The sequence below is a fragment of the Chrysochloris asiatica genome, unplaced genomic scaffold (genome assembly GCF_000296735.1).
Source record: "Chrysochloris asiatica unplaced genomic scaffold, ChrAsi1.0 scaffold00152, whole genome shotgun sequence".
NCBI classification, from domain to species: domain Eukaryota; kingdom Metazoa; phylum Chordata; class Mammalia; order Afrosoricida; family Chrysochloridae; genus Chrysochloris; species Chrysochloris asiatica.
The window spans coordinates 3,802,588-3,830,404 of record NW_006408670.1 but is presented as its reverse complement, the minus strand read 5'-3'; the positions used below and the strand labels follow the sequence as shown (position 1 = coordinate 3,830,404).

Genomic DNA, 27,817 nt, shown 5'->3' with positions numbered 1-27,817 from the left:
TGTCCACACCTATAGCTCCTCAGTTTGGTCAGACATTCATGGCTGCTCTGATCCTTCACCCACTTGTTCTCTCCCAAGATGTTCTCTCTACACCTGTAGATAGGTCTTATTTAAAACAAACTCCTAAGTAAAATTATCAGGCTGGTTATGCTGTTAAAACTTCTTCCAAAGTTCTTGAACGTCTTGAAAGAGAACTTATTGCTACATATTGCTCTTACTCAAACCTGCAAACTTGCTAAGCATAATTATGTAAATGAACATATTGTTTCAAAATATATATTTTGAGTTATTCTTAGTTATGGAACATTATGGTAACAAAGAGGATTTTAGTCACTTATGGTTATCCTATATGGAGTCCTGGTGTAGCACTGTAGTATAAGCACTGGACTGCTAACTTCAAGGTAGGTAGTTCAAACCTTTGAGTTGGAACAGATCTGAACAGCACTTAACAACAACATGGTCGTACTATACAGAGCTCTAAATAGGACTGTTGGCTAAGCACTCGATTGCTAACTGCACGGTTGACAGCTCAAACGCACCAGACACTCCTCAGGAGAACAATGAGCTTTATCTCCTATAAAGATTACAGCCTCAAAAACTATATACAGAGTCACTATGAATTAGAATCAATTTGATGGCAGTCGATTTGGCCAGACTATTAAAAACAAGACTTTAGTAGCAGACCTTTTATATGCCTTACTGGTCCCTTCTGAAATTGCTCTAATTAAAATGTTGTTAAGTGCTGTCGAGTCGGGTCTGTCCCATAGGTACCCTGTATAGGGTTTCCAAGGAGTGACTGGAAAGCTTGAAACACTGACCTTGCTGTTCAAACCAATTTTACAGTCCAGCACAATAATCCACAGTGCCACACCAGGACTACCTAATTAAAATACAGATGCATTGATGGAAGGGCATGTCCCAAACTGAAGAAACTGAGAGAAACAACTATGTCAATGCAACAGCTAAACAGGATGCTTCACAAATCATCATGGCCCATGTTGTAACACAGTAGTCTATAGAGAGGACTCTAAAAGAATCTATAGGTAACTATTCCTATGAAATAACTAATATTTTTTAACTCACCAGTGCAAAACTTTTAAGACATCAGTAATTAGTTCAGTCAAATGAAATTCTGTCATGGAAACTAGTCATGTTAACATCAATACCTTATCACTGAACTATGGTTAAAATCTGATGATAAAATTGGTCTTCCAAAACTTTTACATATCCTTATTATGAGAAAACTCATCTAAGAAGAGAGAAAATTATTGGAATTTTATCGAAATACTGGTTGCAAATTTTTCAGAGGCAGCCTCTTATTGTTCTATTTTTTCCTTGCTAGAACCATGGGAAATATCTTAAAACCTTACCTGGGAAACTCTGGACCTATGCATAAATGACAACTAGAGTATATCCAGTTTTTGTTACCCTTAAACAGTTATAAATATGTCTTATTTGCAAGTTTCCAAATTGGTAGAGGCAAATCTGCTGCACAAAATCTTTTAAAGTGTTGAAGAGCAAAGATGTCAGCTTGAGGACTAAGGTGTACCTGACTCAAGCCATGGTATTTTCAATAACCTCATATGTATGCGAAAGCTGGACTGTGAACAAGGAAGACCATAGAAGAATTGATGCATTTGAGTTATGGTGTTGGAGGAAAATATTGAAAGTGGCATGGGCTGCCAAAAGAACAAACAGATCTGTGTTGGAAGAAGTGCTCCTTGGAGGCGAGGATGGCCAAACTTCGTCTCTCATACTTCGGACATATTATCTATCAGGAGGGACCAGTCGCTGCAGAAGGATATCATGTTTGGTACAGTGAGGGGTCAGATAAAAAGAGGACGACACCCAATGAGATGAATTGGCAATATGGCAGCATCAATAGGCTTAAGTGTGGCAACAATAGTGAGGTTGGCCCAAGACCAGGCAATGTTCCGTTCTGTTGTACATAGGATCACTATGAGTCAGTACCAACTTAATGGCACCTAACAACTACAACAACATTGGTAGAGGCTTTTCACTTCCAACATAAAACAAAACATACCACAAAAAACATAATAAACTACCTGGGGTGCATCCAACATTCTTGGCGATGATCAGGAAACTCATTTTACTGAATAGGTTATTTAAGAATTCTACTGAATCTTCCTCATGTACCAAAGATTGGCATTTCCCTCACCATCCTCAGTCCTCTAGACTTTCATTAAAAACAAAAAACAAAAAACAAATGGCATAACAAAAAACAAACTGCCTGAGCTTCCTGAATTTAAGAATTAAGAAAGTCTTTGTTTTGGAATAAAGTTATGACTTGAGTCCTTTCAAAATTAAGAATCACTCCTTTGGACCTCATAAATTAACTCATTATGAAATAAATACACTCTACTGACCCTAACTTAGTTTAACCTGAATTACTGAAATATTGTCAATCTCTAATGCTATACTCTAATAGACTTCATCAATTAAAGAAGTATCTGAAGAGCAAAAGTCTTTTTAATATTACCCTACGAAATTATGTTTATTGGAAAAGGCACCAATTAAAAGATTCATCAGAACCTTGATTAAAGGGGCCTTGTCTAGTTCTTGTAGCAGCCTTCTGTAGCAAAACTGAAAGGAATTAACTCTTGGATTCACTTATCCCAGCTACAGAAAGCCTTATAAGCCAAATGGAGATTTGAAACTCAGGCTGAATTGCCCTAATTGTTGCTGTTGTTAGGTAGTGTTGAGTTCAGATCCATAATGATCCTATTTACAACAAAACAAAACATTATCCACTCCTGTGCCATCCTCACAATTTCTATTATGCTTGAGACCATTACTGCTACCACTGTTCCAATCCATCTCATTGGAGGTCTTTGTCTTTTTCTGTGATCTTCCACTCTACCAGATATGATGCTCTTCTCCAGGGATTAGTTTCTCCTGATAATATGGCTGAAGTATGAAAGACAAAGAGCTTCTAAGGAGCTCTCTGGTTGTACTTATCCCAAAACAGATGTTTGTTCTTGTAGCAGTCCATGGTACTTTTAATATTCTTTGCCAACACCATAACTTAGATGCATCAATTCTTCTAAGGTCTTCCTTATTCATTGTTCAACTTTCACATGCATATGAGACTTAAAAATACCATGGCTTGGGTCTGGAGCACTTTAATCCTCAAACTGATATCTTTGATCTTGAGCACATTAAAGAGGTCTTGTGCAGCAGATTTGTCTAATGCAATACATCATTTAATTTTTTGACTGCTGCTTCCATGAGTGTCAATGGCTGATCCAAGCAAAATGAAATACATGACAACTTCAACCTTTTCTCCAATTATCATAATGTCATTTATTGTTTCAGTGGTGAGGATATTTGTTTTCTTTATAGTGAATTGCAACTTATGCCAAAGGCTGTGGTATTTGATCTTCATCAGTAGTAAGAAATATCTTAGTAGTGAAAAGCAAATAGATTCAAAAGAAAGAAGCTTTTCTCAGGAAACAAGGAACATGATTACCTGCCAGCTACAGACATTTTTGAACTCTATTTCTTAATTACTGCTATTTCAATAGTTTTGACTGTCTTTACACACATGTGTGACTTCTCAGCACATATGTTAATCACTGAATAACTTTAACCCTAATCAAATATGTTATGCATTTTATTCCTTATGCCAGAAATTGAAATTGTATACTCTACTTAATACTTATTGTTGTTGTTTTTGCTGTTTGGTGTCGTTGAGTCCATTCTGACTCATAGCAATCCTGTGCACAACAGAATGAAACACTGCCTGGTCCTGTGCCATCCTCACAATTTTTGTCATGTTTGAACCCACTGTTTCAAGCCATCTCAGTGGGGTCTTCCCCTTTTTCTTTGACCCTCCATTTTACTAAGCATGATATTCTTAATACTTATAGTCTTTAAAATAGATTTATTTTATCAACTTGGATTCATTTCCAAGTAACTTACTAACCTAAGAGCATGGTTTACAGCCATTATTTTCTCATTATTATATCACCTTGGGTTGTTGTTGTTGTTGTTAAGTGCCATCGAGTGGGTTCCAACTCACAGAGACCCTGTATAGAGTTTCCAGGGAGCAGCTGGTGGGTTTGACTCTTTGTAGTTTAAACTGACCCTGTGATCCAGTGTATTTCCTTGCAGTGCCACACCAGCATATCACTTTGGTTAATCTGTATCCATTGTGAATTTTTAATAAGTAATATTTTATTGATTATCATAACTGTCACTGATACATGGGATAAAAACACTTTCATCAAATTAATTCAATTAGGCAGTGCCAGTGATTTTACTAAATACTGAGTATGTCACCTCAGCATTCCCCTCAGTCCAAATGAGAATATTTTGATCCCCTCACTTTACCAGTTGTAGAACATAAGTTCATACCTAACAACTGTACTATTGATCTTGAAAATGGGCCATTTGTGTCAAATTATAGTTACCTTCAGAATTATTCACCTATTCTTCACCTTCCTGTTTAATCTTACTCATGTCTGGGTAGGTCTTGATGGATGTTCTATTCCTCCTGCACGTTGCAATGTTTATGTTAGTAATGCTTGATATTATCCCTCATTAATTATTATCTTATAATTAATCATCAACATTCCCCAGCTTGTGCCTGAGTCAGAAATTGCCTAGGATCTGGAGAATTATTGATTTGTAATGATTTATTGACTGCAGACTTGCTCAAAAGAGCCTATCAGTTCATTCCATTTCCTAATTTTCAAACTGAGGTAAGTATGTTGTTATGTGCAGGATCTGGGTATGTTTTTGTTTTTGTTTTTGTTTTGTTTTTTTTTTTTTGCAGAGAATCAGCTTATTTAAGATAAAATTCCAAAGACTCACCCTATACTTGAAACTTCCTATACTCAGATATGTGGAGCTAACATACTCACATGAATATCAATTCATACAATTACAGCTTACTATAGAACCCACCCACTGCTATCAAGTTGGTTCCTATTCATAATAATCCTATAGAACACAGTAGAACTGCTCCTTAGGGTTTCCAGAACTGATAATCTTTATAAGAGTGACAGGTTTATCACCCATGGTGCAGCTGATTGGTTTGAACTGCCCATCTTGTTGTTAGAAGCCCAAAGCTTAACCCAGAGCACTACCAGGGTTTGAAATTAATATATCTAAAGAAAAGAACATAGACTTTCATGTAGTCCTATCACTAATATGCTTGGCTGAGGCTGGGCATTTCTTCAAGTATTGGTTCCCACTTATGTCATATTAAATTTGAAAAAATTTATTCACAATCTATCACTATGGCCCAAATTGCTTATAATGTTGCTGATGAATGGCAGTTCAACAAAAGTTATTAAAATACCTTACTAAAATTGTTTTAGATAATAGAATAGCCCTTTATTTCCTCCTAAGTCAAGAAGGAGAAATTTGTGCTGTTGGTAAAACCACTTGCTGCTCATGGATAAACACCTCAAGAGAGGTAGAACAAGACATTACTAAAATATATCAAAAAGCTTCTAAGTTACATTCTGTTCCCCTAATGATATTTTATGGTGGTTACCTCAAAGTGTTAAATCTGGAATACACTCTTTTCTACTAGCCTGCCTACTACTTTTAATAACTTTGTTATTATAGTGATGATTGGTGGTTGTGTGTCATCTAATCAGTTCTGACTCATAGCAAAAAGATAAGCTATCTTTACAGGAGCAGATAGCCTCATCTTTCCACTGTGCAGCAACTGGTGGATTTGAACTGTTGACCATGAGATTTTCTGCCTAATATGCAACCCACTACACTACCTTCACTATTATTTGTTTGTTACTGTTAAGTGTTGTCAAGTCAGTTCTGACTCATAGCAACACTGTGTTTCTCATTGTCATTGTCAAACCTCAAGATATCTAGCCATGCAACAAATCATGTATTTAGAAAAAACTAATTTTGCTAAGGAGAACGAAGCTTAGTTCTCTGATAAGGTCTTTTAGAATGCCAAGTTGTTCCTCTAATGCAGCCCTGTTTGTAACATCTCCCAATAAGAACTCACTCATCCTTAAGAGGAGGCTCAGAGTGATAATGATAACAAGATTACACCAGATAGAACCTGGCAACTTCTAATAACAGAGCTAGTGTCTCAGATTTTAAAAGCTCAAAAAAGTATCCATCCCCAATGTATTAAATCCATGCAGAAGATGGGTAACTTGTTAACGGGTTATCTGTCTTTCCTAGTGGTGACTTGATCAAAACAGGGAGAATGCATAAACAATTCCCCAAAACCAAGGCACTTGGTCTGACTAAACTGACTGTCCCTGATTTAAATTAAGAATTTAAAATCAAACCATAGCTTGACCTAAAAATCCTGCTTCTGCTGCTTTCAAAAGACAATTCAGTTTATTGTAAAAGTTTGACTATTTGTAATCCCAAAGAAGCAATATATTATTATTAATAATACATTAGTTTGTGTAAGGATTTATTTGTTAAAAAAAATGTTTGTAAACTTGATTTGCATGGCTCGATCCACAAATGCCTTGACCATTATATCACAGAACGTTAGGAAGCAGAAATTATAATATTAAGAAGGTGCAAGGAGCAGCTTCGCTTCTGCTGTTTGACACAGTCCTGGCAGAAGGAGAAACATCATGAAAAGCAGATGTATCTCAGAAGCTGGCCTCTATCTCCTCTCTAGGATAACTCTGAATTCAATTGTAAAAATATATAATATTGCCATATTCATGGCTTTTACTGTGAGCTCTGCAGACTTTAGGAAGAAACAGGTCTGGCAACAATTGTTTCAGCTTTGGTGGGTTGAATTCAAAGGGAATTGTATGAGCCACTCCTGTTCACAGAAAACCTAAGTACAAAGTAACTGCATTTATGATATCACAAAAGCAGATAACAAACTAAAGTAAAGCTGACCAACCCCTATTGACCTCACCACAATCAATTACCAGCCATCCACAAACCCCCACTATTACATACAGGCACCTATGTAAATAGGCAGAGAATAGTGAACATAATTGAAAAGTAGTTTTAACTTTTCCTGCAGCAACTAGCCAGGTTAGGTCTTATGCCTCAAAGCTTCAAAAGAAAGAAATATAGGAACACTGTGGTTAAGCATTTTAATGAATACTTTAGAAAAACAAAATAATTAAGTAGATGTTAGTAATACTTTTACTATGAAAATAGTAGTGTAGTATGTAGAAGATTGATAATCACCTAGTAGAAACAATAAAGTAGTGTAAGCTTTGATGATTAATAGAAACTTATATTACTAATAGGATGTAATCAGGGGTCTGATAAGTGGAAATGATTTGTGTAAGGTTTAACTTGATCTTTTAGTGAGAATAAGAAGAAGCAATTTATCACTTACATAGGAGAGGAGATGCATTCAAAAGGAAAATGTTCAATGGTTGAAAAATGAACAGGATATGGAAAGGTCAGTTTAGATATCACAGAAATACTTTTGTTAAGGTTGTCTAATCACAGAGTGAAGGAATGCTGTGATTAAAACTGTGTAACAATTCAAGGAAAAATCAAAGTATCAAATCATTATGTACTGTGTAATTTTAACTATAAAAATAAAGACTTGCTGAGCCGGGGCAAAGAAAAAAAGATAAGAGAGGAAAAGAGAGAGAGAGCTCCATCAGCCAACTAAGCGGAGACTCCTCGATTGCTTTCATTTTCGCCAACTCCGTGTCTCCTCTCATGTCCCGCAAACCTGTGAGAGCTGGACTCCCGCAAGAAGGACTATCATTTAACAATCGCCTTGTAACTTTTTTTTTTTTTTTTGTCATGTACTCCTCCATACCTCTGAGAACATAGCCCTTTGTTTACTCCACCCAATGTAAACTTAACTTTCTTCTTGCAATATGGAACACTATAATACCTTGCCTGGCTGCTAGTGTGACTCACAATGCATGAATGTCTCTAACTTTCAATAAAACTCTTTGTATTCACTTCTAACAAGACTGGAAATTCATGATGATAGCACTTAGCAGTACCTCTGGCCTCTGCTAGCAGAGCTTTCTGTTCATGGTGGGGCATGTTCCTGGCAATGTTTTGCACAGTCCTAAACTCTCAGCAGGGAGTCCTGGTGTGATGCTGTGGGTTAATGCGATGGACTGAAAAGTCAGTTTGAAACACAATGTCAGTGGTTCATGCTCATCAGCCACTCCTCAGTGGGAACCGACTTGACAGCACCACTTAAAACAAGTCCCTATAAGAAGATGCTGTATAAATGCTTGGTAAATGGATGGCAGAGATTTTCAGTAAGCAGCCACTGTGGTAGACCTCAGCAGACTTAAATTTGCTCTACTCCTTTTTAACAGATCTTGTCTTTAAAGACTTAGACAGAGAGACACATCATTTAAATCTGATCTGCCAGAGAGAACAAGTGAAGTAAAATCCAATCCACCCTTAAGTTCTGCAGAAAAAGTGGTTGTGATTATAGTAAACGAACTTCAAGTAGATCAGTCAAGCGTATGCCTGTCTGGGCTAAGTAAAAGAGATTGAGTTAGAAAAAGGAAGGGCTTGAATCTACTCTTTTTAACTGTAAGCACAAAAACAGTGCATTCTTATGCTTAGTCTGGAGACACCCAATAACCAGCACATCTAGTTAAATTCCCAATTTTATGGGTAAGAAAACTGAGGATCCAGGGAGGAAAGCTACTTAAGGTATCAAATTAGTACTAGAGCCAGACTCAGAAACCAAACCTACAGTCTTTAAGATATTTTTCAACTATACTTTAATAAAACAAAATTAAATACCAATATCTATACATTTATCCGTAAATATATAAATTATACATACATGCAACTCTAATAGACATAGCTATAAAAGTGTAAATTAAATATTAAGAATTCAGTATAAAAATTCTATTATTTTCTCCATGAACCCCACTTTGCGGAGCACTCCTTTTTATTTTCTGAACCTCTTTCTTCTCTCTGAGTTACAGACAACCAGTACCTGGATTTTGCTTCCTTCAGGGTCTATAAACAGGACCCTCTAAACTCTAGATTAAGGTAGGAACACCTCAGTAAGAAAACTAAGTAGAGAAACTTCTAGATTCCCCTCACTAGTAGAAAGCAAATTCAAATTCTCACTAAAATGCAAACATTAGTGCAAAGCAGTATGTGATAGAAAAAATATTTCTAGGCCTGACTTGGCTATTGACTTGCTTTAAGAACCTGGACCAAATTCCTTTCTGAGCTAGCTGCCTTAAGTTATCTCAAAAGAAAAGCTGAGGCCATCTTAGATGCTGAGGCCTTGCTTCCGAAAGCACTTTTTGACAGGAGACCAAAGAGAGACAAAAGGACATGGAAAGAAGGATAGGAATAAAGATGGGTTAAGGAGATCAGAAGACAAAACTTGACACTTTCAGATGTTTATCATTAGCAAAATCTACCCAACTGACTGGCCAACTGACTGGCGACAATCTGTACTTGTGCCCATTTCAAAGAGAGGTGACCCAGAGGAATGCAAAAATCATTGGACAATATCACTGATACCCTATGCGAGTAGTTTTACTAAAGGTAATCCAGAAAGAGATGCAACCATACACTGACAGAGAACTTCCAAAGGTTCAAGCCAGATTCAGAGGAGGAAGTGGAGTAAGGGATGTTATTGCTGACATCACATGGATCTTGGCTAAAGGCAGAGAATACTAGAAAGATGTTTACCTGTGCTTTATTGACTATGCAAAGGCTTTCATTGTGTGGATCATGAGAAGCTATGGACAACATTGTGAAGTATGAGTATTCCAGAAAACTGTGCTCATGAGGAACCTGTACAGTTCTTCGAACAGAACAAGGGAACACTGAATGGTTTAAAATTAGGAAAGGTGTGTGTCAGGATTGTATTATTTCACCTACTTTCCAATCTGTAGCTGAACAAATAATCTGAGAAGCTGGATTATTATGAAGAAGAATGTGGCATCATGATTCAAGGAAGGCACATTAACAACTAGTGATATGCAGATGATACAACCTTGCTTGTTGAAAGCCAAGAGGATTTAAAATACTTATTGATCACTGCAGTGAAACAAAATACGATAGGAGGCATGTAAAACTGATGTATTCCTGCCACAGGGTGCTGGGGGTGGGAGGCATACACTAGAAGGGAAAGGGGAAAGGAAGAACAAGACAGATGGGAGAACAGTTAGGCAGGTTTACATGGGCTAAATAGGACAGAGGTAAATAACGATGTAAGCACAACCTTGGAACAACAGGGCTCTGGGATACAAGGATTGGGGCATGGTTTGAATGGGTAAAAGTGGGGAATTGATGTTAAGATGCTTGGCTGTCTTTTGAATCATGGGTTCCCTTACCTACTATTGCAAAATAGACATTTGAAGGGGAGAGAAAGGAATAGCCAGAACCATAGAAAGCTTATAAGTCTGTCTTCAGCCCATAACTGATTGGAATGCCTAAACTGGGGCTAGAACTTGCCCAGGGAAGGAGGCTTCCTACAAAGCCTTTGCATTGCATAAAACCATAGATGGAATCCTGAACTCCATCCAGAATCTTCTGAGGTGGGAAATTTCCACTTGAAAGGACAAGCAGACCAGCTTCGAGCAGCTAGAGGAAGAGAAGATACTTCTTGAAAGAAAGACCAGCAGGAAAAATAAATAAATAAATAAATAAATAAATAAATAAATAAATAAATAACGGCAGTCTGACTGACTACTACAAGAACAAGCAAGTTGTTCCCCCAGAAGCCATCAAGGCAAGTGGTCACGTCCCCTCAAGGCAAACCCAATTCCAAGACTAAAACTCAAGGTGAATACACAAGCAAGCATTTGATCTTGATGCTGACCACATTGGTCTCCGATAAGGGGAAGTGGGGGAAAAACAGAGATGAAGTTATGAGCTAAGTCCAACCATGTTCCTGTCAACCTGGATTGAGACCTGGTTAGCCAGCAATATGACGAGACCTGGGGAGTCCTGGGCCCAAGGGCAGGGACATGGCCCCAGAGGACCAGAGTGGAGTGTGAAGCATCACCTGATATGAAGTGAGGGGAGATGCACAAAAACACCCACACTTGCAGATAGTACCCATTTGATGACTGGATTATCAGAACATGACCAGAGGAAGAAAGAAGAGGAAAAAAAAAGTAATCCACTAAAATTAGATAAACTTGACCTATGCTTGTGGATGCAGTATGGCAAAGGAGCGAACAAATCTTTACAGTGAGGATTATTCCCATTCCCTTGGTACACAGTGTCAACATGGATGTGTAACTTAGACATTGGCTACCCAAAATGGGGGGCTACAAAGACAAGAAGTGACTGGATTATAAGCTTTCAATAGGGAACCTAGTTCCAGAGTGTATGGCAAAAGGTACAATCTACACTGAGTTGTTTCCAAACTGTCTGGACGGGGCTGATAAAAGGTGATGGGGGAAAGACTCTTGTGGTTGAACAGTGAATAATTGCTATCAGGACTGACTGTGAGGGTCGGAAATGTAAAGGTAGATGTTTTGTAACAAAATGGTTGATTTTGAAGTTCAGGAGCGGAGGTCCCTGGGACCATCAAGTGAGAAGTGTGCAGGGCCCTACCCACAGAAGCGGTGATGCCAGAAATGGAGGCAGAGATGATGATGTGGAGAGATGGAGCCGCTGGAGTCTCTGGACTCAGGAAGGGAGAGGGGCTGTGTGCTGATGGCCGGGAGGCAGGCTTGTGGGGTATACACTTTGGTTGTTTGATGATGCAGGGAGGAGATTGTAATCATTGCAATAAAACAAAATACAATAGGATGAATGTAAATCTGGTGTTCTCCCATGTAAACTATCACATAATTCACAATAAAAACTTAATAAAAATAAATACCCTCCCCCAAAAAAAACAAAAAACAAAAACTGATGTATTCCCATGTAAACTATCACTCAATTCACAATAAAATCTTTAAATTAAAAAAAAAACAAAAAAACAACTTATTGATGAAGATCAAAGACCAAAGACAGTGGATTGCACCTCAGTGTAAACTATACAAAAATTCTCACCACTGGACCAATAAATAACATCCATATACATAGAGAAAATATTGAATTTATCAATGGCTTCATTTTACTTGGATCAACCATCAACACTCGTGGAAGCAGCAATCAAAAAATCAATGTTTGATTGGGCAAATCTGCTGGACAAGATTGCTTTAAAATGTTTAAGAGCAAATATGTCAGTTTGAAGACTAAGGTGCACCTGAGCCAATCCATGGTATTTTCAATAGCCTCATATGCATGTGAAAGTTGGGTAGTGAATAAGAAAGATAGTAGAAGAATTGATGCATTTGAGTTGTGGTGTTGGAGGAGAATGTTGAAAGTACCATAGACTGCCAAAAGAATAGATAGATCTGTGTGGGAAGAAGTACAGCCAGAGTACTCTGTGGAAGCCAGGATAGCCAGGCCTCATCTTTCACACTTTGGACATATTGTCAGGAGGAACTGGTCATTGGATAAGGATATCATGTTTGGTAAAGTGGAAGGTCAGAGAAAAAGAGGAAGACCTCCTATGAGATGGATTGGCACAGTGGCAGCATCAATGGGCTCAAGCGTAGCAGTGATTGTGAGGTTGGCCCAGGACCAGATAGTGTTTTGTTCTGTTTTGCATAGAGGCTCTAAGAGTTGGTACTGACTCGATGACACCTAACAACAACACACCCACCCAGAATCAAACTCCAATACAGGGATGGTCTTGTGTTCCACTGCCAGAGAAAGGGCACTGTCTTCCCCACCCAGATCAGTCACACCAAAAGCAGCTTCTACCAAAATATTAAGAAGCACTCCTTCTATCTACTTGGCATATTGCAACTCCTAAATTGGCTTCACATTAAAAAACTATGTCCTCCCAGAAATTCGAAGATAAAAGCAGAGTCGTGATCAGTCATTTCAATTTAAAGAAAAGGAAACTGAGGATTGGACAAAAAAAGTCTCTCAGCTATCTCAGAAACTGAGTTCAAAAGTCTATGCAGATTCTCTGACACACAGTACAACAATGTTTTTCTCCTATTAATAAAAAATGGCTAACACTGATTGTTTATTATGTGTCAGAGGCAATTCTAAACTTTTATATATATTTAATAATGTGATCCCCATTTTGAAGATGAGGAACAATATTCAGAGAAATAAAGTGGACTGTTGAAGGTCACACAGCTACTAAATGGCAGAGACAAAACCAAAACTCAAACAGTTTTACTCTACAACCAGTGCTCCTAAACTCGACTCTCTTTAGCCCACAAAAGGTACTATAAAACAAGTTGTTGTTATTGTTGTTGTTAAGTACCTTCAAGTTGGTTCAGACTATAGGTTTTCTGAGGGAACAGCTGATAGATTTGAACTGCTGACCTTTTAGTTAACAATCCAGTGCTTATCCAGTCAAAAAACCTCCAAAGTATATTTAAGAAAAGAGATTATTACCCCAAAATGAAGGGAAAAGAGGAATCTACTCATATTTGCTTATATCTCTGGAAGGACACACTGGTGGCTTCTGCAGAGAAACACTGAGAGGCTGAAGAACAGGAATTCATTGTACATCCTCCTGTACCTTTTGAATTTTGAATCATGGAAATAAATGTATTTTCTAAAATAATCATAAAAAAATGAGGTGGTTAAGATTAAGTAAACTGAGGAGTCTGAGTGGCTGTTTCTTGGTTGGGCTTTAGTGATTGTTATGGATGGACTTGTGTCTACTTGAAAATATGTTCTAAGTCCTAAATTCTATACCTATAGTAATAATGCCATTTGGGAATAGGTTGTCTTTTTTTATTAATGAGATATGATTCATGCAGATTGTGTCTTAAATGGATCTCTTTTGAGATATAAAAGATTAAACAAGCAAGCAAAAGAAGCGTAGATAGAAGAGAGATGCCAAGCCATATGGAACAGAAACTCACAAGAGACAAGGGGCTTCTTCCAGAGCCAATAGAGTCTTCTCCTAGAACCACCACCCTGAATTCAGATTTTCATCCTCCTAAACTGGTGTCAAGGAGCTCTGGTAGCGTTGTGGTTACCACTATGCAAGGTTAGTAGTTCGAAACTACCAGTTGTTCCGCAGGAGAAAGATGAGGCTTTCTGCCCCCGTACAGATTTACAGCCTCAGAAACCCTGTACAGGGGTTGCTATGAGTCGGAACTGACTTCATGGCACATACCAACAACAAACTGGTGTCGGTGGTTCAAACTCACCCTATACAGGGTTACTATAGGTTGGAATCAACAGCACTTCACAACAAACTGGTGTGGTGCTGTAGGATAAGCATTGGACTGCAAACCATAAGATCAGTGGTTCAAATACACCAGCTGCTCCTGGGAAACTTTTTTCAGTGTCATTATGAGTCGTAATTGACTTGATGGACACTTAGTCACCACCACAACAAACTACAATAAATATATTTCTTATTTGTTAAACCAATTGCTTTTAGTATTTCTGTTATACCAGCACTAGATAACTAAGACCTTTTCTAACCCTTCTCTACACCTCTCTGGGATCTCAAATTTGGAGCACAAATGGTACTCTCCCCTCTTTTACTTTACTTTCCTATGCTCCATTACAAGTCCGTTCAATCTCCCAGAAGAGCCAGTATATAGTAATTCGGCCTGTCTTTTCAGCAGCATAAGTGAAAATAGAAACAAATTAGATTAGGCTCCTAAAACCAATCAAAGGAATATAAAAAAGTAATGTATTTGCAGCATGACAAAAGGGATACACAAAAGTCCCTTTTCCCCAGTGCCTAGCAGCCAGGGTCAAGACTTCAAAGATCACTGTCTCCTTCCTCTCACTACTTTGTTTCAATGTGCCTGCACCCATTTCTCTGCTCTAAGAAAAGCAAAAATAAATATGCTATAAAGGCCCCAAGAAATCTGGCCCAACTCGAGAGGCTGTGATGTACAATGGAAAAAGTACTCTAAGGAAGGAAAAAAATCAGTCTGGTTGGGCTTTAATGTCTACATCAAGGCCAGGTCTCCGAAGGCTATCCCATCTGTGGCTCTTCAATTTCCACATTCTTATCACTTAAAAGATGGCAAAATCCCCCACAAATCAAGGCCCTCAGACAGAATTTTGCCGAACCCCTTCAGCAAAGAAACTGGAAGGGGGCAGGGGTAGATACAGTGGACCAAAAATTACCAGGGATCCTCCTAAAGTGGATTAAATTCCATCTCACAAAGCTTAGCATCTTCTCCAGTGATTCGCTGCTTCCAACATATGGGAGAAAAATTAGTGGGAAGGGTGAAAGGTCAGTTTGCCACATGTGGGTAAGCAGAGCATTGCTGGGAAAAATTGAAATCCATACTCTCGTTCCAAGGAAGGCATTCCCAATAGTGGCCACCAGCAACTTCCTTTAGCACTGAAATTAATTGGGTGGCAGTTTGGAGCCACAGAACATTGTTGTTGGCAGTCTGAAGACATGGGTCATAGTCTTGAGTCAACCAATATTTAATCTTGTGTCATTCGGATTGCTATTGTTGTTGTTAAGTGCACCGAGCATTTTCCAACCCATGGCGACCCTATATAGAACTTCTGAGGAGCAGCTGGTGAACTTGAACAGCCAACCTGCGGTTTGAACCGACTTTGCAGTCCAGAGTATTAGCCCAAAGTGCCACACCAGGACTCTATTAGGATAGTTCTTCCTTTTTTCAGAAATTTCTAGACTGATTACTTCCTACTTTGAATTTTTTGTTGAAATAATATATTTTATTAATGACAGGCACTTTGAAGGAAATTTAATTTTTGAAATAATAGGGATTTTGATACAATTATTGTTGTTGCCAAGTGCCATCGAGTCACAGCAAATCTCCATAGGGTTTCCAAAGACCAGCTGGTGGATTTGAACCACTAACCTTGTGGTTAGCACCATACCAAAAGGGGTCTGGTGCTGGGGATACAGGTAGGAAGGATGAGTCATATTTCCTCAGATTCATTAAGTTATACAGGTCCCCACCAGATGGCATCATGAACTAAAAGTGGAATAAATGCTTCCCATTATGCCCCCCACACACACACACACACAAGCAGAAAATGTAGAAGAGTACTGCATGTCCCATGGGTTATGAAAAAGTAAAGAAGGATATACGGTGTTATACAAAAATAAAGAAGGCCCAGATTCTCAATTATATCCAAACTAGCTTTAATCGCCTTAATCACAGCCTAAATGAAGTCTTAACAATTAAAACAGGAACAACATATGTTCAATATTTTACAAGGTCTTTTCAATTAGTTCTTGTACCCAATAATCGTATGATACATTAATTAAGTCAATTTTACAGACCATAAAACTGGGATCTGGAGGATTTTGTCAATAATGTCTATGGTAAGGGAAACCTGAATTTTGGCTACATAGTCTAGTTTTTCACCTCTGCCACAACAAAGCAGATGAAATGGTCCTGAGAACAAATTAGAATGATGCACTCTTTCAGGGTCAGAGCTGTCACTCCGGCTGTTGCCTATGACAGGTAACCGGTATAGCTGGTCTGACTTCATTTTTCCTTGTTTAGAAAGAAGCCTAAATTATTCTGTTGCCTGTCCCTCCTCCCTCAATGCCTAGGGTTCCTAAGGAACCTCAGTTATTTGCCCACCTAAATTCTACAAACCTGTTTTCTTGGAAAGGACTGAGCTGGCACTGAAAAGCATATACATGGGTGGAGGTAACCCCAGTATAACTTTCACTACCAAGACTCCATGAGATTGCCTCCCTCTGGTCCCCTCACATTTCTCTCATAGGGATCAGATCCAGTTGTGGGGCGTGGGGGGTGGGGGTAGGGTGGACACTGAGACCAGCTTGGGAATATGGGAGGTACAGCTGTGTGCCTGGAGAACAAGAGAATCTTCAAAGCACTTTCTCAGAACTCTTTCTATCAGCTTCAACACCATCTGGGGGGCAATGTTGACTATCTTATCAACAGAACAAATAACAACTAGGCAGGATAGGAAAGCATGAGTGAGGCACACCCCAAGTGGCAAAGTAGTAACTGGAATCCATATTTCTTGACTTCACTTTCAAAGCTGAGAAATGGGCATGAGGCTGTCATCACTAACCCAACTGGAGATCTGAGGTTATAACTTCCATGTAGATATGGCACACCCTGGCCACCTCTCATTGCTTGTTACCCTTCACTCAGGTTCAGTCTAAGCCCCCTTCCTTACAGCTCTATTCTTTGGTACCATTGCCAGAAAGGTCTACCCAAGATACCCCAATCTTGTTTCCAGCTTGAGGAACTCTAAAAATAGCAGGTACTCATTAGTGCTGCTGTGCTTGTTGCTGTTGTTGCTAGGTACCATCTTCAGCTCACAGCAACTCCATGTACAACAGAGTGAAACAGTCTCCAGTCCTGCACAATTGTTATGTTTAAATCCATTGTTACAGCCACTGTATTAATCCACCTCATTTGAGGGTCTTCCTCTTTTTAAATAACTCTCCACTTTACATGATATGCTACTCCAGGGTCCTTCTGATAACATGTCCAAATTACTTGAGAAGAAGTCTCACCATTCTCACTTCCAAGGAACTATACTTCTTCCAGAACAGAGTTTTGTTTTGTTTGTTTTCTGGCTGTCCAGGATTTTAATGTTCTTCACCAACACCATAGATCAAATACATCAATTCTCCAGTCTTCCTTACTCACTATTCAGATTTCACATGCAAATGAAGTAATTAAAAATATCATGGCTTGGGTCAGATGCACTTTAGTCTTCATAGTAACATCCTTGCTCTTTAAAACTGTAAACAGTAGATATGCCCATGTCCTTTAATTTCTTGAGTGTTGCTTCTATGAGCTTTGATTGTGAAACCAGGTAAAATTAAATATTTGACAATTTCAATCTTTTCTTCACCATGATATTTATTGATCTATTTAAGATGATATTTTTTCCTCACATTGAGCTACAATCCATACATAAGGCTATATTCTTTTATTTTCATCACCAAGTGTTTCAAGTCGTCTATGCGTTCAACAAATAAGGTTGTGCCATTTGTATATTTCAGGTTTTTAATGAGCTTTCCTGCAACCCTGATGCAGTGTTCTTCATATAATCCAGTGTCTCTGATTATTTGCTCAAAATACAGACTGAATAATATGGTGAAAGGATACAACTCTGACACATAACTTTCCTGATCTTAAACCACACATTATCCCCTTGTCCTATCAGAATGACTGACTCTTAAGTGTCCTAGAGATCCCATTCTTTGTATTTCTATCCATAGTTTCTTATGTTCCATACAATTGAATGTCTTTGTGCAGTCATTAAAACACAAGTAAATATCTTTCTGGTATTCTCTGCTTTCAGCTAACATCCATTTAATATAAGTAATGATATTCCTTGTTTCATTTCATCTTCTGGATCCAGCTTGAATTTCTAGCAGTTCCCTGATGATGTGCTGCTGCAACTATTTTTTACTTACCTTCAGCAAACTTAAACTTGCATGTGATATTAATGATATTGTTCAATAATTTCCACATTCTGTTGGGTCCACTTTTCTTTTGAATGGGCACAAATATGAATCTCTTCCAGTTGCTTGACCAGTAGCTGTCTCCCAAATTTCTAAATAAAGAATAGTGAGTACTTCGAGAGCTGCATCACTGTGTTAAAACATGTTAATTGATATGCTGGCAATTCCAGAAGCCTTGTTTTTTTTTTTGGTTTTGTTTTTTGCTAATAACTTCACTGCAATTTGCACTTCTTCCTTAAGCACTCTTGGTTCTTTATCACCTTCTGTCATGATTGAACACTGACCATTTCTTTTCAGGATAGTGACTCTGTATCTCTTCCATCCTTTGGTGCTTCTTTCATTGTTAGGGGTGATCATTAAGGATATGATTGGTATCTTAGCCTACCAAGTCCTGGTGTGGCACTGTGGGATAAAGCACTGGACCAAAAGGTCAGTTTGAACCATAAAGTCAGTGGTTCAAACTCACCAGCTGCTTGTGGGAAACCCTATACAGGGTTGCTATGAGTTAGAACCGATTCAACAGCACTTAACAACAACCTAGGAGAGGCAGTTTTTGTTTTTGTTAAGTGTCATCGCGTCGGTTCTGACCCATAGTGACCCTGTATACAGTTTCCAAAGAGCAGCTGGTGAGCTTGAACTTCTGAACTTGCAGTTCGAACTGGTTTTGCAGTCCAGAGCATTAACCCACAGCACACCAGGACTCCTAGAATAGGCTAACCTCTGCCAAAGAGGATATCTCTCTATGTATCCCCCTACTTCCTCATACCCTCTCACTTACAGTTAACAATAATAATAACAGTCTACAAGTGGATACATAGATAGACACTCAAAATAAACAAGGACAAATACAGTCGAGCACACAGAAGCAAAGTTATAAAAACTTCCTAACCTTACCAAATACTTTAAGGGAATAAGTTCCTGGACCTAGTGACTCAGGACCATAGTCCCAGGCGACACTAAGGCCAATTGGCATAACACAGTCCATAAAGACAACGTTCTTTATCCTAGTGAATTGGGCCTTAAAATCTTAGAATAGCCATGTTGGGTACAAGTGTTAATCTGTCATCATCTAGAGCTAACAAGAGTGAAATACAAGAAAACAATCAGTCTAAAGGATTAACGGGCTACATGAACCCTATCCTCCATGATATTGGAACCAACTGCTCTGAAAGGCATCACAATAGGAGGTCCTGGATAGAGTAGAGAAAACTGTAGAAAAAACTCTAAAAATTTTTAAAGACCAGGCTTACTGATATCAGAGACTTCAAATCCCCAAGACTATGGCCCTCAGTCTCCCTTAAGGCCTGGAACTGAAACTCACCTCCATGGCTCAACTTTCAATTAAAGGTGAATAATACTAACAACAGAATGGTACACCTTCCTTAGAACAATCTAGTACAAGTGATCAAAGAGTAGTATTTGCTAGGAATAAACTTTAGAAGGTAGTAACGAAGGACAAATGGAAATGGTAAACATAAGGAAGTAGGAAGAATGCTGCTACATTGTGGGATTGCAATAAATGTCACAACTCAAAACGTGTATGAATTACTGAATGAAAAACCAATTTACTCTGTAAACTTTCATTCAAATCACAGAAAGTTTAAAAAAAATTAAAAAAGGAATTTTTTTTAAGATATAAAAACAATAGAATGCATCAGTTATTGACTCTGCTCAGCTAGTTGTATTTTTAGCTACAATGGCTGACCTCTCTTTAAATAATGCTGCTACTGAGCATAGGTACTGCAGATCATATTGGAAACGATGAGGTTGGATGCTAGAACCTACACCTGTCACTGTCTGAAGAGACACTGCCATCCTTCCTCAGAAAATGGATTCCCAGGGCACAGAGATCTTCATCTTGCTCTCATTTTCACAAACCAAAGTTACCTGCAAAGCATCTGATTGATGGATCCAAGGCCATATGACTACACAGAAGCTGCAAAGAAGACTGATAATATGGAATAGGTCTCATATCGTGGTATGAGCAAGATATAATAAACAAGATGCTGGCCAGAAAAAGGTCACATGTCCACCAAGGTTCCAAAGTAGATCCAGGATAAGGGCCAAAACCCACACCCTGATAGACCCACAATACTCAGCAGCTAGACACTTATGTTTATGCTTTGCATAGCTTTTCCTATCAAGAAGTTAGACTTATAATTTGTCTTAACCCTAATACCTTTATCAGCTCAAATAGACAATGTAAACAAGGAAAATAACATGAGCTAAAGGTTTGAACATAGCCATAGATGTTACTAGGTCTTTAAACAACAACAAATATAAATTAAAATTCAATGCATATTTTTCACACATATGTTTGACACAATAAAAAAAGAAAAATGATTTAGAAATAAATTTTTATATATATTTTTATTTATAGATGCAATGAAAGTATAAAGCAAATGTGGGAAAACGGTAACTGGTAAATCTAGGCAAAGATTATGTGAATGTTCATTATATATTCTTATAATATTTCTGTAGTTATGAATTTTTTTTTCCAAATAAAGTATTTTTAATTAAAAATAAAAGATATATATAGAGATAGATAGATAGATAGATAGATAGATAGATAGATAGATATACTTACACTAGTGTAAGGTTTTACTTTATTACTAAGAAAAAATTAACTAAATATTGTTGCTTCAGGTTTTCTTGGACACTGCTTTACTATCATATTATTCTGAACAGCTTATAAATGGATTGCAAGAATAGGATCAACAAGCAGGAAACAGATGGGGATGCCCTTTATCACCACTCCTATTCAATACCAAGGAGTCCTGGTGTAGCATTGTGGGTTAAATGTGCTAGACTTCAATGTCAGTTTGAACCACAAGGTTGGTGGGTCAAACTCAACAGCCGCTCCTCGGAAACCCTATAGAGGGTTGCTATGAGTTGGAACTGACTCGATGGCACTTAACAATAACAACATTCAATACTGTGTTGGAAGTCTTAGCCAGAGGTATAAAAAGAGAAAGAGAAACTAAAGGCATCCAAATTGACAAAGAAGTAGTAAAACTCTATTTGCAGATGATGTGAGCCAATACGTAGAAAATACCAAAGATTCAGCAAGAAAATTATTGGAACTCATTGAAAGATTCAGCAAAGTAGAAGGGTACAAGATCAATATAAAAAAAAAATCCGTGGGATTCTTGTATACTAATAAAAACTACTCTGGAAAGCAAATTAGGAAAATGATACCATTTGCAATAGCCACCCAAAAGATTAAATACTTAGGAATAAATCTAACCAGAAAAACAAAAGACCTATATAAAGAACATTACAAAGCACTACTAAAAGAGACTTACAAAAATGGAAAAAATACCATGATCACAGATAGTAAGATTATGAAAATGTCAAAACTATCCAAAGCAATCTATAGATATAAAGCAATCCCAATCCAGATTCTAATATCATTCTTTAAAGAAATGGAAAATCTGATTACTCACTTTATATGGAAAGTAAAGACACCTCAGATAAGCAAAGAATTCCTTAAGAAGAACAAAGATGGAGGGCCTCTCACTCCATGATCTCAAAATTTGCTACACAAAAACAGTGGTAAAAACAGCCTGGTCCAATGAAAGGTGCATAGATAAATGGAATAGAATTAAGATCCCAGAAGTAAATCCATCCATATACAGTCAACTGATCATTGACAAAAGGCCAAAACATATTAAATGGGGAAGAGATCATCATTTCAACAAACGGTGCTGGAAAAACTAGAAATCCATTTGCAGAAGAATGAAACAAAATCCATATCTCACAGCACATACAAACATAAACTCAACATGAAATAATGTCCTAGAACTACAAAGATCACCAATGAAAAAGTTAGGGACAAACTTAGGAGCTCGAATACATGGCATAAATACACTAGCACACATTACAAAATAAAATACACAAACAGTAGAAGACAAAACAGATGACTGTGACCTACTAAAAATCAGGCCCTTATGTACAACAAAAGATTTCCCCTCAAGAGTAAAATTTTTTCTATGACATATCAAACAATCTCTAAAATTTATAGCAAACTAGAACAATCTACAAGAAAAAAAACAAACAGCCCAATAAAAACAAAAAAAAAAAAATGGACACAGGGCATTAACAGACACTTCATCAAGGGAGACATTTGGATAGCCAAAAAACATATGAAGAAATGTTCACAATCTTTAGCCATTTGAGAGCTCAAAATACCAATGAGATATCAACTAACACCAGCATTAATAGCAACATTCAAAAAAACAGAAAGTAACAAATGCTAGTGTGGGCATGGAGGGACTGGAATTCTCCTACATTGTTGATGGTAATTTAAAATGGTTCAACCACTGTGGGAAACAGTATGGTGCTTTCTCAGAAATTTGGAAATATAAATATTGTTTGACCTGCAATCCCTCTATTTGTTATATATCCACAAGAAATAAGAGCTAGGGCGGGGTAGATATATGCATAGCCATGTTCATCACAGCGCTATTCACAATAGGAAAAAGATGGAGCCAGACTAAATATCCAAAAATGGGAGAATGGATAAACAAACTTTGGTACATACATACAACAGAATATTGTGCAATGCTGAAGAATAACAGTGAATTTATGAAAAACCTCATAACTTGGATGAACCTAGAGGACAGTATGCGTAGTGTAATCAGTCAATCAAAAAAGGAAAAATAGGGTTCCAGCTTGGGCAGCTGCAGAGACAGCTAAGTAGGAAAGGCTCCATAGGGAAGGGATTGAAAACTCAGAGAAGCTGTGCTCATGGAACAACACCAGAGCTCTGGAACTACCATAGGGTCCAGGACGTCAGTTTTCCGCATGTGCAAGTGAAAAAAAATCAGGATATAAAGGAAAATACTGCGAGTTAGGAATCACTGGAGATGGGACTCCCTCTGTGGCCACCCCACCCTGGCAGAGTTCAGAGTGCGGGGCTACAGTCAGACAAGCACAGGGAACCTGCACTAAAAGCAGTGCACTGACATTTGCAAAAGTAAGTGCAGAGGATTCTACACATTCCTGGATGCCTTCAGGTGGGTGGGTGTGCACCCCCCAAAAAAAAGTCCAGCACTGATCCCACAGTTTTCCCACGGTACAGAGAGAAAGAGCTTGGCAGCTACTTATGACGTCAGCCTTGGGGTTGCAGTCCTAAAATTAACTTGTGCAGGACCCTTTACTCCAGCCTATCTAACAAGAAAAAAGCAGGCCCGTCAGGCTTGATAGACAAACCATAGAACAATCTGTAAGACTCCAACATAAAAGCACACAACTATCTTGAGAATTACGCTGTACACACGCAGATACCTAACTGACCTTCAGAGATAAAAATAGTGGACAATGTTTCTCTCATTAACTTCTCAATATGTATCTTCACACCACCACGGTGATGACTAGAAGAGGGGCCTGAGCGAGTGGACACCCCCACCCACTGCTGGAGGCTTCTATGTTGCACACACACTGCCTGTGTAGCAAGACAATGGGACAGTCGGCCACAGTTTTATTTTTGTTTCAAAGTGGTGGTTTCTGTCTCTGCTTTTATATTGCTTTTCGTCCTTTTGCTCACACATTGTTCTTGGAGATGGGAGCTTTTTCTCCCTACATTACCCAAGAAGAGACAGCAATCGTGGCCATATAGTCAAGCTACAATCATACCCCATAATATTCCACCATTGAGACAAGAGCCAATAATAGCTGTTAAACATTACATGCGAAAAGGGATGCCTATCTCCTGATCATATCCACCAGGAGGCACCAAATAAGCTTAATAACACAACAAACATCAATTTAAGCATTAAAAGCCCACATAACTACTGGAAATGTCAAACAAAAGGTCTCAAACACAACAAAGGATCTCAAAACATGTCCCAAAACAGAAAAGAGTAACTGAGACAAATGCACTGGAGACAGACAAAAGCTCCCAAGAAGAATAAGAGCAGGTTTTGGATTTGCCTGAGAAGGAATTCAGAAGAATGATATGGAAACAAATTCAAATGCTCTAAAAAGAAATGGAGGAAAACAAGAAATAAGTCAGGAAAGTACTACAACAGCAATCAAACAAGATTGATACAGCATTGGAAACAATTCAAAACCTGCAAAAAGAGTTCCAGATGATTAATAATAAAATATCAGAAATGGACAATACACTGAAGGAGGAAAGGAGCAGAATGGAAGAGATGGAAGCCAGAAATAGCGAGTTAGAAGACAATTCTCTCAATACTGTTAAGATAGAAGTTGTTGTTGTTGTTGCTACGTGCCGTCGAGTTGGTTCCGACCCATAGCGACCCTGTACAGGGTTTCCGAGGGTGTAAATCCTTACGGGAGTAGAAAGCCTCATCTTTCTCCCGCGGAGCAGCTGGTGGTTTCAAACAGCCCGATTCGTAACCACTACGGTAGAGCAAGCTGAAAAAAGGATTTAAAAATGCTGAAGAGATTCTAAGATTCATGCTGGATAACATGAAGAGGAACAACTTCAGAATTACTGGCATTCTGGAATAGGAAGAATCAGAGAAGTCCACACAGGAGATAGTTGAAGAGCTTCTGGAAGAATAGTTCCCTAACATGTTGAAAGATGAGATGATAAACATCCAAGAAGCTGAATGTGCCCCAGGAAGGATAAACTCCAAAAGAAACTCACCAAGACATGTAATCATCAAGCTCTCCAAAATGAAAGACAAGGAGAGAACCCTAAAAGTGGCCAGGGAAAAGAGAAGTGTCCCTTACAAAGGCAAACAAATCAAATTAATCTCTCACTATTCAGCACAAACCATGCAGGCAAGAAGGCAATGGGGAGACATATGCAAAACCCTAAAAGAAAAAAAAAAAAAAAAAACTACCAACGAAGAATTGTCTATCCAGCAAAACTATCAAATATGATAATGCAATAAAAATATTCCAGGATAAACAGAATCTAAGAGATTTTGTCAAAACCAATCCAGCACTTCAAAATATCCTAAAGGGAGTTCTTTGGACTGAAAACCAACAAGAACAGACAACAACCAGAGATTGACAGGTGTAGCAACACCACCTGGAACTCAGTCGACAGATAGCAGAGTTCAGAACAGAATAAAACTACAACAACGAATTTAAAGGAGGTGGGAGGTCAACCGATGATCAAAATAATATCAATGACAAAGAAGGTATAAATGTAGGAACAGAAATCCAGGTGGTGAGGATGCCAGGTAGATTATAGGATACAACAAAGTCTATTAAATGCAGAGAAAAGTTAATAGACTATAAGATAACCTCAAAGAAAGTTAATACTTCACAACTTACCATGAAAATGAACTTTCAAGCAGAGCAAGCAAACAGGAAAACTAAGAAAAAACCGACAAGAAAAACACAAAAAACACATATTCAGCACAAGAAGGCACTATCAAAAAATTAATATAATGGCAACAATTCATTAATACCTATCAATAATTACAGTGAATGTCAATGGATTGAATACACCAATGAAGAGACAGAGAGTGGCAGATTGGATAAGAAAACAAGACCCTTCAATATGCTGCCTGCAAGAGACTCACCTGACACACAAAGATAAAAACAGACTAAAAGTTAAAGGATGGGAAAAAAAATATAGCAAGCTAACTGCAACAATAAACAAGCAGGAGTGGCGATTCTAATCTTTGATAAAGTAAACTTTAAGGACAGCCTCAATATCAGAGGGTCAATAGAGCAAGATGACATAACCATAATAAATATCTACGCTCCCAATGAAAAAGCACCAAGATATATGCAGCAAACCTTACTAGAATTGAAGAAAAAAATAGATAAATCTACAAATAGAGTGGGAGATTTTAATACGCCATTTTGGAAAAGGGACAGAAAACCAGAAAGAAACTTGACAAAGTTACATAGGAATTAAACAACACAATCAACCAACTTGACCTCATAGATGTGTACAGAGCATTCAACCCAACAACAACACAATATACGTTCTTCTCCAGTGTACATGGGACATTCTCCAGAATTGACCATGTGTTAGGTCACAAAGCAAGCCTCCATAAATTTACAAACATGAAAATACTACAGAGCATCTTTTCAGACGACAATGCTATCAAACTAGAAATCAACAACAAAAAGACTATGGAAATATAGTTGAATACATGGAAACTGAACAAAACCCTGCTGAAGAGTGACTGGGTAAAAGCAGAAAATAAACATGAATTCATAAAGTTCCTAGAAACAAACAGAATGAAAACACAACACACCAAAATTTTGGGGACACAACAAAAGCAGTGTTGAGAGGACAATTTATTGTAATAAATGCACACATCCAAAAAGAAGAAAGTACCAAAATTAACACATTAACACAGTGTCTCCAACAATTAGGAATAAATGTAACCAAAGAAACAAAGGACCTATACAAAGAGAATTGCAAAACACTACAAGAAACCAAAAGAGACTTACAAAAGTGGAAGACCACACCAAGACTCAACATCGTGAAAATGTAAATACTACCCAAAGCAATTTACACATATAATGCAATCCCAATCCAGATTCTAGCGACATTTTTAACAGAGATGGAAAAGACAATTACAAACTTTGTATGGAAAGGAAGGAGAGCAAGGATGAGCAAAGCACTATTCAAGAAAGAACAAGGTTGAAAGCCTCTCACTCCCAGATTTCAAAATCTACTATATGTCTATGGTGGTCAAAACAGCCTGGTACTAGTACAATGAAAGATTCATTGATCAATGGAACAGAATCGAGAATCCAGAAATTAATCCATCCACATACAGCCAACTGAATTTGGACAAAGTTCCTAGGTATGTTACATGGGGAGAGGTAATCTCTTTAACAGATGGTGTTGGCAGAACTGGAAAGTGATATGCAATAGGTTGAAACAAGACCTTTATCTCACACCATATACAAAAACCAACTCAGCATGGATTAAAGATCTAAATGTGAATCCCAAAATGATGAAAGTCATCAATGAAAAAATAGGGATAAATGTGAGGGCTCTAATACAGGGAATACACAGAATACCAAACATTTGGAAAATTACACAAACAAAAGTAAACAAAATAGATGATTGGGACATATTAAAAATTAAAATTTTATGTGCATCAAAAGACTTCACCAAAAGAGTAAAAAGGGAACCCACAGAATGGAAAAAATCATTTGCAATGACACATCAGATAAAGGACTCATTTTTAAAATATATAGGAAACTCCAACACCTCTACAAGAAAAAGACAAATAACCCAATTAAAAAATGGCACAGGACATGAACAGACACTTCACCAAGGAAGACATCTGGGCAGCCAACAAACATATGAAGAAATGTTCACAATCACTAGCCATTAGAGAGATGCAAATTTAAAACGAGACATCATTTCACAGCAGCAATAACAGCAAAGATCAAAAAAATAGTGGACAATAAGAGCTGGAGAGGATGTGGAGGGACTGGGACACTCTTGAATTGCTGGTGGGATTG

The 27,817-nt window shown here is 37.9% G+C and overlaps 1 protein-coding gene across 2 annotated transcripts in view; it reads right to left on the bottom strand.

Moving 5' to 3' along the window:
- ARHGEF9 (Cdc42 guanine nucleotide exchange factor (GEF) 9) overlaps positions 1–27,817 on the bottom strand; it is a 392,374-nt gene that overhangs the window by 340,823 nt on the left and 23,734 nt on the right. The window lies entirely within an intron of this gene.